Source organism: Papio anubis, chromosome 9 (genome assembly GCF_008728515.1).
Source record: "Papio anubis isolate 15944 chromosome 9, Panubis1.0, whole genome shotgun sequence".
NCBI lineage: Eukaryota > Metazoa > Chordata > Mammalia > Primates > Cercopithecidae > Papio > Papio anubis.
In genome coordinates this window covers 108,628,409-108,646,249 of record NC_044984.1, presented here as the reverse complement: position 1 = coordinate 108,646,249, position 17,841 = coordinate 108,628,409, and the positions used below count along the sequence as shown (strand labels likewise).

The window sequence follows — 17,841 nt, the reverse complement described above, 5'->3', positions numbered from 1 at the left end:
AGAAATGGAGCTGTCATAGTCCAAGTTTCAGAGCCTAAGCCCTCAATTTGCAGAGGAAAAGGGGCAGGGGGTGGGAAAGAGAAAGAAATGAAATCATTCATTTAAAAAATTTCTTTATTCAGCAAACATTAAAAAATACCACATGTAAAACACTAAAATATTTAATAATACATTTTAAACAGGAAAATATTTTATAATAATATATTTATGACATAAGAATATTCAATAATACATTTTAAATATGTATATAAATACTTACACATATTAAAACACTTGGTACTGTAATAATACATTTAAGACCTTAACACATTTAGTGATGATTGTAATTATTAGTATAATTATTGAGTTTGGCCTAGACTATACACAGCTGTCGCATTTAATCCTTGCGTGGATTCTAGGAGGGAAGTTCTATCATGATCCCTGTGTACTGATGAAGAAGCTGGCTTTAGAGAGTACAAATCACTTGTCAAAAATCACACATGGGTCAGTGGAGTTTGAATCTAGAAAGTCTGATGCCCCGCTCTGCTCACACCCAGATCTGTGCTGGTTTTAGGGATAAGAAACTAGATGAAACAATGCCTCATGTTGCCAGGAGCTCAGTCTAGTGGAGAACCAACCACTCAGTAGGGACAGAGAAAAGGGCCAGGGATGGGGTCTGAGGAAGTGTGGTGGCTGTTCATGGAGCTCACAGGACTGCTGGCTTGTCCATTTTGCTTTGCTTTCATCAGTCCTCCCTCTCCTTAAGTGGCAAATAGAAGTGAGTACTCATCTTCCATCTTTCATTCAATCAGTTATTTGTTTGTTGAATTTATTCATTCAACAAACCTAGTTTACAACCAAGCGTTGTTCTAGATTTTAGAAACACGGAAGTGAACAAGACAGATAAAGACTCTGCCCTCCTGGGGCCTACATTCCAGGGTGGGGAGGACGGGGAGTGCTGTCAATAAGCCGTCAAATATCTAAACTAACAAGGTAATTTATCATAATGAAAAGAAAACAAACAGGGAGATGTGATGCTCTAGGTTGAGTAGTCAGGGAAGGCTTCTTGGATGAGGTGACAACTGGGTTAAGAATTTGATGGTTGAGAAGAAAGCACCCATGGAGACATCTGGTGGAGGCTTCTGGATGTGGGACTGACCACTTGCCATGTCTTCATCATAGGAGAGGAAGAAACTAAGCTCCCAGCCTCAAGCTGAGAAGACTAAGTGTAGAGATTTTGTTGACCAGCCCAAGAACAAAGAAAACTGTCTTCCCACATCAGCTGCTGCTGAAGAGTGGAAAGCCTTCTTCTAGTTGGGGCAGTTAGGGCCCTTCCTGCTGGGCATTCAAGGTTCTGTCCGTTCTTCCAGAAGCCAGCCTGGAACTTCCCAGAGGACCACGGGGGCATGTCAGCTCTGAGTTAAAGGCCAGGAGGCAGCCTGTGCCCACTCTGCAATGGGGCTAAGAGAATTAACTCAAAAGGCGCTCCCCTCAGGGTCTTCTACAAAAAGACAGCAAAACCAGGCTCAGATCCCAAGAAAGCTTTCGTAAGCTTTTCCTTGCCTCCAGATAATAAAGACAGCTGCTTTGAAACCAATTTGGCTTCTTTGTTTTTATAGGGGAATGAGTTTGCTCATAGCTCCCAGGGACTGGAGGGTCATAGAAGAGCGCAGATGCTGTGTTATTAGTTCTCGGGTGAGGCTGACCATAATAACACGCAGCAAGCCCTGGTTACCGCCTGTTTAGGCTGCGGGGGCTGTTAGTTACTAGGGTGTTCTGGTCTTATAATAAAAATAATAGAAGGAAAGATAAACTCCATCCCGCCCAGTGGTGTTGGTCATGCTCTGTGAGTTTTTCTTACTGGGTTCTCAATTGCTATGGTAACTATGGTAGCATGGTTACCAAGTGGTAGTTTGTTGGGGCTGGTTAGGCTTTGGGCTTTGGGATGCCTTTGACCTAGATTCAAATCCTGGCTCTGCCTCTTATTATCATATAATCTTGACTATGTGTATGTAATCTGTCTGATGCTGAATTTCCTCATCTGAGAAACGAGGATGGTAATGACGATGACCTGTATTAATGGAGGTATGAATGAAACACAGCACTTAGCACAGTGTCTGCGACATTGTAAACCCTCAGCAACTGAGAATTGGTGTTTCTCCTAATACTGTTATTTATGATAGTAATAGTCTTAGCAGGCATCATAATTAGTAACAGGAGGTCATGACACATTTCCAGATGAGGAAACTGAGGCACTGAGCGATAGGTATGTTGCTTTAGTGAAACCTTGCCATTGTCCGTGTCAGTAATGGGCTTTACAGACCCAAAGAGTGGGATTTTAAAAGTCTTCCCCATAAATAAACGAGAAGAAAGCAATCTCTTGGCCCCGGAGACCACTTCCCAGCCTAGGATAAGCAAGTAAGATATTTACGACGCAGCCTCCATAGAGGGGACATTGTTCTGGGTGAGCTGAACGGGCGGTGGTCAGACCACATCTAAAATGCTTCAACTGGTTTTTGCTGTGGCTTTTTCATAAAGAAGGATCTTATTGCCTCTGAGAGAGAACAGTGGGATAATTCCAGGTGGTAGCATGGCTCTGAAAAAACCCAGGAGAATATTGCAAGCGAGGTAGGATTTGGGAGCGGAGCAAGATGAATTACGTCCTCTAGCTTGCAAGGAAAGGAGAGGAAAGCAGAGAAATGGAATTAAAGCTAGTGAGGGAAACCAGCCAAAGGCCTTCGGGCATAGTAGCAGTAACGATGACAGTAATCGAAGTTGGCAATTATGAAGCACCTACTGTGTGCTCTGTTCTCATCGACACAGATTTTAGTTTTCTCCTTGATTCTTAAAACAATTTGGTAAAAGAGATACTGATTTTCTGGTTTTGCAGATGCGGAAAGTAAGGTCTAGAAAAGTGAAGTCATTCTCCACTGAGCCCCGGATTCCAGTTCAAGCTTGGCTGGCTGCTTTCAAAGCCCATTTTTCCACCCACTATCAGATTGTGGAGCCAGACTAATGAAAGTGGAGTGGAGAAATCTACCCTAAGGAAAGGGAAGCCTGCTTTTGTGGGAGTGTGGGGTGCGTGCTTGGCTCATCCCAATGTGTTGGCCTCCTGGCTAGCAGGAGGAATTAATTCTGGCCTCTGCAGCAGCCCTTGCTTCCTTGCCAAAAGGCAAGAGGCTGGAGTCCTGCTTGCAGCTCCCTCCTCCTGCCACCTACACATCCACGAGTCACTTCCAAGGGTGGAGAAGCCTTTGAAGTCGGTAGTGACGCCGTGGAGGGTGAAGGCTTCGGAGAACTGAAGAGGTGAACACAGGGCCAGCAGATAAGCAACCTAAACAACCACGAGTGCACTCCCAGGCACAGAATGAAGAATTTCCGACAATGAGTTTTTGCCTGGCTTTTGCTTAGTCTAGTTTTTAGAGCTATGAAGGATGATGTTCCTGAACTTGGCTAAGCCAGAAATGGAAGAAGCTATTAGCTCAGCAGTAGTCTATGAGCTTTCCCCCAGAGTTACAGCTCTGGGATCTCTTGCCTCAGTTGGGGCTTGCCTGTAGCTTTCTCTCTCTCTCTCTTTCTGTATTGAATAAATGAATCTAGGGCTGACAAGAGTCCTAGGAGATGCATTTTATGCGAGTGTCCATTTTTCTTCTGAGAGTATTCAAAGTCTTCATTGGAGCCTGTGGGATCCCTCCTTGAAAAAGTTAAACCTTGTTGGAAATAAACAAATGAAAGGAATGCAAGTAGTTACCACCTAGGTAGAGGATGCCAATTACTTTTCATTAATAATAAAATAATAATGAGTCACCTCTCATCTTAGCAGTGTTCCCTCAGAAGTAAACCCCAAGACAAGTATCTGAGTGCTCATAAATTTTTATTTCATTTTGTTTTGCTTTTGGAGGTGATTCCAGTAAGCACCAGTAAGGGAGTAGAGAAATTTGAAAGTCGAGAAGTTAATACAGCATGTGTTCATAAGTAGGTTACTATGATGGGAAACTGAGGCTCACTCCTGCTGGGGAACTCTGAGACACAGTACAGAACGTGCCTTGGAGTTGTCCCACCTGAGGGATAAAAAGATAGAGTACATGTCTTCCAACCCCAGTCTGTCATTGTCCGAGAGCTGTTCCTGGGAGCGTCAGCTCCCCAGAACTGCTGGTCTACCTCGGGAGGAGATTCCAGGAGAAGCCCTCAAAGGGAGAGTTGTGGATGCCTGCATTGGAGCCATCAGCATGCACAGGAATGGTGTGCACTGGGAGCTTATGGGTGAACTCCCAATGGTGTATACTATATCTATAAATTCACATTTGTTTGTTTCATCTCTGAATGCAATTGCTTATTGGAGACCCAGCTCCCAAGATGACAGCCTTGGATTTTGCAATAAATTAGAATCAAGGCTCATATAATATTAATCATAGAAGTATTTACATAAATGCTGTGGGCTTACAGGTGAGCTGCTAGGCTGAAGCATCATAAAACATTTCATTGCACAGAAAATAAATATGTGCCAATGTGGCAGAAGAACTACAGGAAACGTGAAATTAAGGGACTTTAAAATCATACTAGATTTCTATAGCTAGCCTGAAAGTAAAGAGCTTGGGTTTTGGATTCAGATAGTTTGAGTTGCAGGTCTGATACTTTTGCAACCTTCAACAAGTTGCGTAACCCCTTGAGCTTCAGTTTTTGTCTTTTTTTTTTTTTTTTAAACTGTCAAATGGTAAAAGTTCCTATCATAAACAATTATTGTGAGAATGAATTGAGGTAATGCTCAATACCTCAAGACAATAGTTAAAGATGGCATTATTTGTTTATAATTCTTTCTTCTTTCGCCACGCTTGTCATGGTTTACTGTATCAGGAATATACTTCCTTGCCCCATGGACTTCAGTCTCGCTCCTGTTGTTTACTTTGCCTAATAGATGTGAGCGGATGTACTCTATATCCCATCTGAGTAGAAACTTTAAATGTGCTTATATAGTATTGGTTTGTTCCTTTGTACTCCTGCCCTGAACCGTGAGAAGAGCATGCCTTAAGTGGTTGGTGAAGCTTTAACTTGGGTTTCAAAGTGATGGATACATAGATAATAACTGAATTCAATCCCATAGCCTGAAGCTGAGGCATACTAGCTAATCACAGGCCAATGAGTGATTAACTGGTATCTTGCCCAAGATCATCCAGTCAATTAGGATAAAAGTAGAGACCAGAACCTAGGCCTTCTGACTCCCAACTCAGTACTTATTTGAGGCAGAGGCAATAATCATTCTCTTTCTTCTTCAATTAAAGTCTTATATATTTTGCGAGGGAGTAAGATGATGTCAAGTTAAAAAGCAATTATACTTTGCAGCATCCTTGCAGTAGGGATGGCAAATGAGATAGATATAAGCAGAAGTCACTGGGTGGAACTTCCAGAGAGCTTTTGCCCCTTCTTCCTTTCCTTCCTCTTCCTAATGTGATGGCTGGCGCTCTAGCAACCACCTGCGATCATGAGGCAACCTTGAGGATGAAAGCCAGTGCTAAGGATGGCAGAGCAGAAAAACACAGGCAACCTGAGACACTGACTATGTCACTTGCTAGCCTTTGTTTCTTAACTCCAGGGAGCACTATTCATTGTTTATGCTGTGAACAGAGGTCCCTGGAGTTAGGCAACATGGTTGCTACAGAGCTACAGAGCTCTACCTACCTCTGTAGTTGTTGTTGTTGTTGTTGTTGTTGTTTTTGAGACGGAGTCTCTCTCTATTGCCCAGGCTGGAGTGCAGTGGTGTGACCTCAGCTCACTGCAACCTCTGCCTCCTGGGTTCAAGCGACTCTCCTCCCTCAGCCTCCTGAGTAGCTGGGACTACAGATGTGTGCCCCCACATCCAGCTAATTTTTGTATTTTTAGTAGAGACAGGGTTTCACCATGTTGGCCAGGATGGTCTTGATCTCTTGACCTCATGATCTGCCCACCTCGGCCTCCCAAAGTGCTGGGATTACAGGCGTGAGCCACTGCACCTGGCCTGTACTTTTCTTTTTTATATGAGATAAGACAAATCCCTATCTTGCTAGTCCTAGATCTCTTTGACTAGTAGAGTAATGCAATCCTGACAGACACTAGACTCACATGCCCAGGAATCTTCCATTTGCCCCTTCCCATCCATTCTACATCTTACTCCACCCATGTGGCTGCCCTGTAAAGATGCTATCATTTGAATTCTTGTCTCTGGCTCCCAACTGGATTCAGACAATGGGATGCACCATAAGTGATGTGAGGGGTAGGGGACAGTGAAGTTGGGACCTTTGTTTCCCTGGTTCCTTCACTGCCAGGTTGCCTAGGGCTGGCAGTGTCTTGACCAGAAGTCTCAGCTTTTGTCAGGAGACCTCTCTTCTCTCTTTCTGTCTGAGTTTCAATGACATTCTCTTTCTTTGCTCCTTCAGGACTAGTAATACCACTAGCTCCTCAGTGTCTCTGATGTGCCTCTCCACCCCTTGCTGATTTCCTTAGTCCTGCCCACACCTTTATGAATAGCATCCTTAAATTCTCGCAGTTACTGCATTTGACTGGCCCGGTTTCCTGCCAACAAATGTCATCGGAATTCCTGCTGATAGTTTTTCGATTCATGCTGGCTGGGACTTCTCTTTCCAGTCTCTCTCCTAGTTTCTCTCTTTGATAGACTTGCTTGAGTCTCTATTCTTGTTTCTCCTATTACCCTAAGAACTTTTCTACTCCTAAACACTGTCCAGATTCATTATTATTGTTGTAAAAACCACCATGGAGTGAATATTTACTATATACCAAGCACCAGATAGGGTATTTTATGTACATTTTCTTGTTTAGTCACAAGAAGACAGTGAGGTGGGTCTTATGCCTATTCTACAGATGAGGAAAGGAAGTTCCCCAGACCAAGTGACTTACCCAAGGTCACAGAGCTAAGAGAGTGGTAGGGCTAGGATTGGAATGCAGGGTTCTCCAGTTCCAGTGCAGTGTTACTAGGCATGATACTGCCTTGTCTCTGATTTGAAAATAAATATAACCATGACCCTGGTTGTCATGTTAACTCTGAATACATTAGGACATTCCCCGAGGAGGGAATCCGGTGGTGAATTGGAGATCAATAGCAGAGGTGGTTGGGGTCTCTTTTGTCCTAAATTGTGCATACTACCCACCAAGGCATGCAAATTCAAATATGCACACACACACTCACACATGCACACACCTTCAAACGTGCACACACATGAACATGTTCACATACACCTACACATTCTTCTCACATGCACTTTCATACACACACTCACACATACTTATACACTCAAACATGTTAACATTCTCACACACTGTCATATGCACACACTCAAACCTAATCACACATGCACATTCTTACACACACACACTCAAACATGTCCACACACACGTGCACACATCTTCACACACACATACACACTCACATGTGCACACAGGTTCACATACATACTCAGAGTTCTCTCCCACACTCACACACACTTTCATATATACACACTCATGCAGTCAAACATACACATGTACACTCTCACATACATATACACTCAAACATGTACACATACACATTCTTATACACTCTCACATACATGCACACAGAATCTCTCACATTCTCACATGCACACACTCAAACATGCTCACACACTTGCATGCACATACACACTTGCATGCACACACTTGCATGCACACACACACTCGCATGCACACACTCGCATGCACACACTCGCATGCACACACACTCACATGCATATACACACATGCACACACACGCATGCACACACACATTCACGCACACACACACTGACATGCACACACAATCACATGCACACACACTTGCATGCAACACACGGGCACCTCTCCATGTCTGAGAGGCCCCCACACCTCCCGGCCCTTCCTTGGCAGAGGATGCCTAATTCTGCAGCAGGTGGGGACGTTTCTGCTCAAGGCTCTTTTTGACTTACAACTTAAAAATAAGCCCTCTAGCTCTAGGCACCCTGGCTCTGTCAGTTTCCCCAAACTTCACACCCTGACTGGTTCCAAAGAAAACTTCACCCAGGCCCAGGGAGCCAGAACACCTGCTTTGTCAACTGCAGAGCGATGGAGACGTCACCTGTGTGTTTCACTGGAACTGTTGTGTCTGAGGCCTTGGCTGGCACATGTGTCCCTCCACGCCTCGGTCCCAGGTAAGCAGGGTTGAGGTGTGACAGGTTCTTTCTCTTCTCTCAAGCCAGCTGGGTGTCAGCGTAATGAACCAGTGAACATCCACGCTCCCGTATGGGGCTAAGGAAGGATGAAGAATCCAGCAGGAAAGACTGAGAGCACATGGCTTCAGAACTGAGCTTTGGCACCAGATACACCTCAAACCAACTCTGGCACTAATGCTGGCGTGTCCTGTTCCTGGAATGCCTTTATTCTGTTCAAGATTCAGTTTCCTGACCAGTAAGTGGGGACAGTAGTAGCAGCTTCTGGTGGTTTCTGTGAGGGTTAATGGAGATAATGCACATGAAATGCTGATGCTAGTATCTGCCACATGGTAAGGTCCTAGGGGAAAAGGGGGAGTTTATTTCGAAAAGAAAATAGACAAGGAGGAGAACCCAGAGTCCTGATCACAGACTGCAGGTTGCTTTAATCTCTCCCGGGACTTGAGATACCAAGAGAGTCTGCCAATTTTAACACACAGCTGCTTTTTGAATTCGGTAAAGTTGCGTCTTCTAAGCTGCTGGAGGTATGTAAAGTATAGGCCACACTGGCTGTTTAATTTGACCAGTACAGGTAAACAGGAAAATGTTCAGACACCAAAATTCAGGACCTCTTGTTACCCCTTCTTAGTAGTGACTGACTTGGGGACTGCAGCATTTTGCCTCTGTATTTTCTCTGAATCAAATTTGAGCCTGACACTTTAGTGGTGGGTAGATGAAGGAACGTAGGTATGTTATTTCCCTGATCGGTGCCTCAGTTTCTTCATCTGTAAAATGGGTGTAATACTATTTATGTCACCAGGTAAAGACGTAAAACCCCTCACACAGTGTTAGGTACATAATAGGTGTTTAATAAGTTCCTATTCATAAAAAACGTAGCTTTCAGTTGTAGAAACAGTTAATAAGCATCTCGGAGAAGACGTTTCTATGTTGTATAGATTTCCTGCAAGTGTCTGAGGAAGTGAGTGATGTGAACATTACTCACAAGATAAAGAGGTAAAACCCCTCACACAGGACTAGGTACATAACAGGTGCTCAGTGATAAGTTCCTAGTCATATAAAAGTAGCTCTCAGTTGTAGAAAAAGCTAATAAGCAACTTGGAGAAGATGTTTCTATGTTATATAGGTTTCTTCCAAGTGTCTGAGGCAGTACGTTCTTTGTGGACTTGGACAGAGGACTACAAATCTTAAACATTTTTCACTTTCACCAGTATAAAAAAAATTGAGAGTTGGGTACAGAGGCACCTGTGCCTGTAGTCCCAGCTACTTGGGAAGCGGAGGCAGGAGGATCTGTGGAGTCCAGGAGCTCAAGACCAGCCTGGGTGATACAGCAAGACCCCCATCTCAAAAATAAAACAAAAGTTAGGATGGATGATATATATATGCACATATACCTATACATGTTCATGTACATTAGGTTTATACATATATATGCAGCAACAGAAAACCAAACACTACATGTTCTCACTTATAAGTGGGAGCTAAACCATGAGAACACATGGACACAGGGAGGAGAACAACACTCCCCAGGGCTTGTCACAGGAGGGGTGGGTAGAGGAGAGCATCAAGAAAAATAGCTAATGCATGCGGGCTTAATACCTAGGTGATGAGTTGATGGGTGCAGCGAACCACCATGGCACACGTTTGCCTATGTGACAGACCTGCACATCCTGCACATATATCCCAGAACTTAAAATAAAATAAAAATAAAAATAAAGTTTTAAAACCCCATTATGACTAGATGCAAAAATTAGAAATGAAAGGGATGAGCTACAAAATAAATAGAAGTTCTGGTATCTTCCCTCAAACCCAAAAGGATTATTTTATGTACACTGCTTTGCACACCACTGTCCAGGTCCTCACTGTTCAAAGTGCGGTCCTGAACTGGGAGCATTAGCATCACCTGGGAACTGGTTAGAGCTGCTGAATCCCAGGCCCTACCCTGGACCCACCAAATTAGAGTCCCCTGGTGAGCGGGTGCAACATTAAAGTCTGGGAATCACTGCTTTCAGGAACATAACTGGGGGGTAACCCCTCAATTTTAAGTTTCTTTATCTGTCTTATTCTCCTTATTACTTGAAGTTGGATGAGTTCTTAGCTTTAACTAGCATATAGGAAATTAGCTGGACCCCTTCAGCATTGCACCAAGTTCTGTCAAACCTGGCTTGAAAGAGACTGCCCATGCCAAGCTTGATGAATGTTTTTCATTTGGCCTATATTTAGCAGTGCCAGCCAATTTGGAGACATCCCCAAAGAAGAGGCTTCTGGTCTCCATAGTTTGAAACATGATTGCCAAGCAATACCATAAATCTGCTTCAGAAAGGACTGGCAATTTTTTTGGGGGGTGTAGGGGGAAGGTTCAAAAAAGCTAGCAAAACTAATCCCTGGCTGTTCCTTGAAGTGGACGCAGATGGAAATAAAATCTTTCCACAAAGTGAGCTTTGGCCCCACTTCCTTATTTCTGGTCCAAAAATGACTTTCAGAGAGCATGTTAACAAGAGCTCTGGCTGGAACTCGGAAAGGCAGGCCTGCAGTGAAGAGGTGGAGGAGGCTGTGTCACCAGGGAAGCACGCTAATGGGCTGGGCTGCACAAACATTATTTTTTAATTCTGAGGGTAAAAGAAACTGGTAGAGAATTCATCAAACTCTAGACAGGAAAAGGGCTTGATTTCTGCTGCCCTGGCCCTGCCCAGAGCTCAGGATGGAGTTGAGTCACCTCCAGTTATTTGGAACCCAGCAAAAGACAGGACTCTGCTTACCAGCAGGACTGGTGGACTTTATGGATTCAGGAGTGGGGTGGCCAGGCCATTTGTCCAGACTGAAGTCTGTAAAGGGGCTTTCTAGAGACTTGCTGGTAGATGGTAGGATTACACCAGGCAGTACCATGATGCAATGTGCCTTTCTTCTTTTCCACCCTAGTTTTCTCCCATTGGGCCGCCATGTTGAAAGCCAACATGAGTGTAAGGGAGACAAATTATGGAGAGGGACTCTTCTTGTTCCTTTTGTGTCTGTTTTTCTCAAATCTACTTCCTGCTCTTCCTCGCCTCGCTCCTTTCCAGTGGATGGCTGACTGCTACAAATTACAGCTCCCAATGTCCCTTGCTTCTAGTTGGGTTCAGCCAATGTAAGTCTGCCATGGAGGATTGGCAGATTGGAGGATGGGATGGTTGGAGATGTTAAGGTCATTCTCCCATACTTCACACTGTGTCTTTTGGTGTGGTGGAGACTCCAGCAGTGGCTGTATTTCCTACATGGTTCCAGCTTCATCTGTGTTCCTCCATGGCCCCAGCTCCCACTGGGTAATGCCTATTTCTGAGCTCTAGTAATCCACCTCCTCCCTCACTCGCTCCTGTCCCAGGGTTGTAGCAGATTTCTGCTCTTGCAAGTCTCTGAGGTGTTTCCCATGTCCTGTTTGTCTTTTCAGCTCTTTCAACACCTTTGTAACTAGTGAACTACATTAAATCCTTTCTTTCGAGCCACCTGGTTGGGTGCCTCTATCTTCCAGACTAGACACTAACCAATAAACATTTAGACTTTACAGAAACAATTTGAATCACATCAAATGAGTAAGCAGCCATAAAGCATTCTATCACTTGGCAGTTCATGCTAACTTAAACAGCTTGTTTCAAGGACACAAGTTATGCCAGTGATTTGAAAGAAAAGCTGAACAGCAAAACAAACGGTAAGCTTCTGGAGTCTTCCAATATCTAGGTAGCAAGAGCTACTATCCTTAAAATATAATGTTTGAGATGATTAATCAGCTCTCATTGCTTTCCATGAGTGTTTCAGGATACTCATTGTTCTTTTCTTATAAGAGAGAAGGTCTCATTTGCTGATTTTGGGTCACTCAACAACTAATTGACCATACACCACAAGGTGTCTTGACTGACAGTCCCACCAAAACTGCAAACAATGGGGAAAGGAACCTGTATTAGAGAACAGCATAAGTTGCTATAAGAAAGGGTCTCACAATATGTATCTTAAACAAGATGGAAGTTCATTTCTATTGTCCTAGAGCTGTTTAGGGTAGGTGCATTGCTCTTCTTAACTTGTAACTTCTATGTGTACGTACAAGGATGCCTGCTCCTCCAGGCATCATTGCACACCAGCCAGCAGGAAGGAAGACAATGAAAGGGGAGGGCCCTTTTCTTTCAAAACAGCATCTGGAAGTTGTGCTCACATCCCACTGGCCAATATCTAGTGAACATGACCATTCCTGGTTGCATGGGAAGCTGCAAAACACATTAGCTAGGTGGTCATGGGCTCTGATCAAGCTCTCTTACCATGGAAGAAGATAACAGATACTGGAGGAAAATCATCAGTTTAACTACAAACGTTATTCAAAGGAAAACTGAGATGCTCTTCTTCTCAGAAGAAGTAGGCATCCAAATCAACACAGACCACTAAAAAAGCACTTATGTTCGAGGCACTCTGGATTTGCTGTTTTACATAGGACACTCTCTTTCTTGAATTAATTAAAAGAACTGTTATAGACTGAATGTTTGTGTCCCTCTCAAATTCATGTGTTGAAATCCCAATCCCCAATGTGATAGTTTTAGAAGGTGGGGCCTTTGGGAGGTGATTAGGTCAGGAAGAGGGACCTCTCATGAATGGGATTGACAGCTCTATTGAAAGAGACACAGAGAGCTTGGCCCTCTCCGTCTGCTCTCTACCATGTGAGGATACAATGAGATGGCTATCTGTGAACCAGGACAAAGGCTCTACCAAGAATCTGACCTGGCTGGCACCCTCATCTAGGGCCTTCAGCCTCCAGAACTGTGAGAAATAAATGTCTGTTGTTTAAGCCACCTAATCTATGGTATTTTGCTCTAGCAGTCTGAACAAAGGCAGAAGCTAACTCAGAAGCACCTCCCTATTTAAAACTCCAAGGAGCTCCACTGCGCTCAGGACAATATCCAAACTCCTCCAATAGCCTACAAGCACCCTCATGACACAGGCTCTGCCTACTATAGAGCTTTATGATAGAATCATACTCAATTGCCTGATGAGATCTGACTCCAACTCCTCCTTTGAAACCCTGTGAGTATGCCTTCCTCTAGGAACTCTTTAGAAAAGGTAGAACTAACCCTCAGGGCTCCAGAGTGTCATATATATATAGTCTTCCATTATGCTTGAATCATTGACAGGCACTTAATTATATCCATATCTGCTTTTCTCTCCCCAGCCCCAAGCTTTCCAGTTCCTCAAGAGTTGGAGCAGTGTTTTATTCATCTCTGAATACCCAGCACTAATACAGAGGTGCTCAGTAATAATTCTTTGAAAGAAATCATTAAATTCATTGTATATATTGGGCACCCACTAAGTGTCAAGCCCTGTTTTTGTTGCCAGTGATACGGTGGTGATCAAAACAGACATGGTCCTTACTGTAAGCAAGCATGAATATTCTAATAGTGGGGTAGACAGTAAGGAAATAAGTAAGTCGATATGAAATCGGTAGTCAAAGGGGCTAGAGAGAAAAGAAGAACAAGGTAAAAAAATAAAGTGTGACAACTGTGATCAAGGCCAAGGATGGTCTCTCTAAGATGTTGAATTTTGAGCAAAGACCTAAATGAATTAAGCGAATGAGCCAGGCAGACATCTGAGGCAGAGAAAGGCATGATCCCACCAGATAGGTAAGGTTAGGATGAAGATTATAGGCAGAGGTGTGAAATATTCCTGCCCAGTTAAAGAAGTACATGTGGCTGACTAGCATTCTATCATAAAAGCAAGTGCGAAGGTCCTGAGGTAGCACATACTTTGTATGCTGGAAACACATCAGAGGATTCCTGGAGTGGGATGAAGAAATGTGAGAATGGTAGGAGGTGAAGGCAAGAGATCATCATGAAGCAGTTCCTATAGAGGCTTGAAGATGGTGGTAAGGACCCTGGATTTTATTTTGAGTGAGCTGGGAACCATTGGAGGGTTTGGGTAGAAGGGGGATGGAATCGGATATGTTTTACATCAGATCACTGACCACTTGCTTGATCAGATCTAGTAAGGCAAGATCGTTATTCTTTCATATGGTCTATACGTTACATATCGGCCAGAGAATGAGTGGATGTTATAAGGTAAAAGAATGAATGAATATTGAAAATTAAACAAAAAAAGATTTAAGAGCTCAAGATGAAACTGAAAGGGTTGCTACAGGCCCATGAAAGATTTGTTGTCAATTGCAGGGAATAGACAGGATTTACTCTGGGAAATCTGAGGTGGGAGCAAACTTCATCCTGGGAAGAACAGGAAAGGCATGATGAAGGAGATGGGGTTTGAGAAGGGCTTGAAGGATGAGGTGGGCAAAATCCAGTCCGTGCCATTGCAGGAATTCAAAAGCTAAGGGAAAGCATAGACCAGATGCGTCTACCAGTTATTTTCAGGCCAACCAGGATTATTAATCCATCTAGGCTGTCACAGATGGGGAAGTGATAGATGGCTGTTGTTCTATTAGCACTGGCTGAGTCTGTGTCTTCCTCTAAGGCTCTGAATTCCAGCCCCTCTGGCTGGCAGAGTCTGGTTTCTAGATGAAAGATAAGTGGGTGGGGTACAGCAAAACACCCAAGCCCCCTCCCCAAGGAGAGTACAGATAAGTGAGAGAATGAGATGTTTGACAAATAAAAATGACACATCTCATTACAAATATTGCTGAATGATAGGACGGAAAACATTCAGGTGGATGAGGGGTGGGGTGGAGGGACGTGCTCCTTGGGGAAGTGACATTTGGGTTGAGAGTGGAAAGAGTCTCAGGTTTTTGTGCAAAGTTGGAGGGAAGAACCTTGGTGGCGGAGGGAAAAATAGCTGCTAAAATCCAAGCCAAGAAAGAGCTTCCTGGATTTAAGGAAATGCAAGAAGGCAAGTATGTCGTGGGCAGTGAGAGGAGTGGTATGAGATGAAGATTCTCCGGCTGTTCCTTATTTTTCCATGTAAGTGGCAGAAAAGTAGAGAAGGAGACACAGGCAGGGGCGTGGAACTTTTGGATTACTTTATTGCAAGTAATTATTTATCGTGTCTAGAATAATGCGGAGGTGGGCAGCTGACTATCAGTGATAAGTCACTCTACTGATTTCAGGATTCTCATCAAGAAGTAATATCCTCCCAGCCTGACCAGCAGTAGAAACAAACTTTAAATTTTTATCTTGCCAAACACAGAGTTTTGCCTTCCTGGTTCAATGGTTTGATTTGTCTAGCTGCGAAGTGTTTTGCCCCTAAGGCTTTGGTAGTCTAGACTGTTTGCCTAATTGTCCCTGCCCTGGGATGTCAGATAGCAGTTTTTTTTCAGATGAAAAGGAGCTGCACTATGGACTACTCCAAGTTGCCAAAAAACCAATCCCAACTACTCACTGAAAAGCACCTGCTGTCAAGCAGACCATAGGCACTGGTAAGCTCGGGAGCATGCCTTAAAGTAGTTTAGAAAACAATTTGTTTGAGGGATATGGGGGATATTCCAGCTGAATCCTTTTTTATTTCAAAATCATTTCATGTTGCAGAGGATTTTAATTCACGTGATTCTGATTTATTCGCACCCAATTCATCAAAACTGATTTGTTTGGTTTCAAAGTCCACACAACACTGTTTGATACCCAAGAAACTTCATGATCCTTGCAGTCACCCCTGCACCAGCCGGTGGCATCCTGTCAGTTCTGAATAGAATCCAAAGTGAGTTTGGAGCCCAGCAGTTGGGAGCCTCATCAGTGGTTGGCAGTTGTGTTCTTTAGTTTTAATTTTGTTTCCAATTTGAGAAAAGGATCGGTTCCTGGATAGTATTTTAAAGAGATTCCTCTCAATCTTTCCGTTCCCTGTGACAACGATGATCACTCATTCCACAGGCATTTATCAAGTGCTTCCTATGTTGCAGGCACTGAGCTAGCACTGGGGAAATAGGAAGTAATATACAGCATAGGTATGACTCGCACTTTGTCCTAAGTGGAATTCCTAAGTGGAATCTGCAGTCTGTTGGGGAAAACAGACTGTAAACCATAATGACACATAGAGTAATTTAATTGCAAATATGATTTTTCAACAACTCCAACAAATGCTTATCGAGCATCTACTATAGGCTAGACAACATTCTAGGGACAAGGGATATAGCTGTGAACCAAAAGGACATCACCAAAATGGGGATATTAATAGTACTGAAGTTGAAATGAGACAATGCACACAGAGCCCTGAGCTCAGGGACTATTAGGAGTTTTCTTCCTCTGCTGTAAACCTTCAATGGCTCCCCAGTGCTCTGAGGGTAATAATGTTTCATCTCTCTGGGTTACAAACAGCTGGACTTTTCTTCTTTGCCAAATCAATCTACTCCTGATTTTACCACTTACCGGCTGTGCAACCCTGGGTAAGTTACATGTGGTTCTCTGAGCCTCCGTTTCCTTTTCTGTAGAATGGGGATAATGACATCAATCACAGCATTGTTGTGGATTAAAAGAACTGTGTCTGGCGCAAGAGTAAGCGCTCCACAAATTTTAGCTATTATTATTATTGTTTTTAAAAATTATTGCTGGCTGGGCGCGGTGGCTCACGCCTGTAATCCCAGCACTTTGGGAGGCCGAGACGGGCGGATCATGAGGTCAGGAGATCGAGACCATCCTGGCTAACACGGTGAAACCCCGTCTCTACTAAAAAAATACAAAAAACTAGCGGGGCGAGGTGGCGGCGCCTGTAGTCCCAGCTACTTGGGAGGCTGAGGCAGGAGAATGGCGGGAACCCAGGAGGCGGAGCTTGCAGCGAGCCGAGATCCGGCCACTGCCTCCAGCCTGGGTGACAGAGCGAGACTCCGTCTCAAAAAAAAAAAAAAAAAAAAAAAAATTATTGCTATTTGTGGCAGTCTTGATTATTTGTTTCCTCCAAATAATCCATAGTAATGGAATCTGTAGCTTATGTGTAGCTACCTAACATAAAAAAATACATTTCTCAGACTCCCTTGCAGCTAAATGTGGCCGTGGGACTAAATCCTAGCTAATGGAGTAAGAGCAGAAGTGATTTGTATAATTTTCGATTTGCTCCCTTAAAGGGGAGGAATGTGCCCTACCCTTCTCCTTTTCTTCCCTCCCTCATGCTGGAACTCAGACATAATGGCAGGATCCCAAGCAGCTGTCTTGGATCATGAGGTGGTAGCTGTGTGGTGGAGATGGAAGAGCAAAAACTGGAGAAACCTTTTGGTGATTGTAGAGTCACTGTATTGACCCTGAGCACCTTAATGGGATTTATATGTGTGGGAGAAATGAACTTCTGTTTTGTCTGAACCACTGTTAGTTTCACTCTCTGTAAGAGCAGTCAAACTTTATTCTAACCAATATATTGTTACCTCCTGTACACACCTCCAGGGCAGCCTTGGATGATCTATTAGGCTTGATGATCTATTAACTGTGCCTGGATGATACTTTGCATTTTGCTGACTCAGCCTCTGTATTTACTGTCATCCTTACCTGGATCACTTGCTCTCTTTTCTCTCCTTGCTCCCCTCTCTCCCCGCAACAATCTTTCAGCACTCACATCAATACCTCTTTCTACCTGAGCCTTCCCAGAGCGCTCCACATTCAATGAGTTCACTTTCCACTCATTCCAAGCTTCTGGAATCTGTACTTAGAGGTTGGCTCAGTTCAAGACACATTAATTGGCCATCTACTCTAGTAAGTAGGGTTTTGGTTAGAGATAAAAAGCAGAGGTTCTTCTTTCAAGG

The 17,841-nt window shown here is 43.7% G+C and overlaps 1 long non-coding RNA gene across 1 annotated transcript; it reads left to right on the top strand.

Annotated features, from left to right (window-relative positions):
- The first annotated feature begins 823 nt into the window (after positions 1-823).
- Positions 824-16,692, top strand: LOC103876082. Its single transcript, XR_635165.4, has 5 exons — positions 824-2,064; positions 8,195-8,406; positions 13,002-13,205; positions 13,351-15,537; positions 16,430-16,692. It is a non-coding gene; the product is annotated as an uncharacterized LOC103876082 (long non-coding RNA).
- Positions 16,693-17,841: the final 1,149 nt, after the last annotated feature.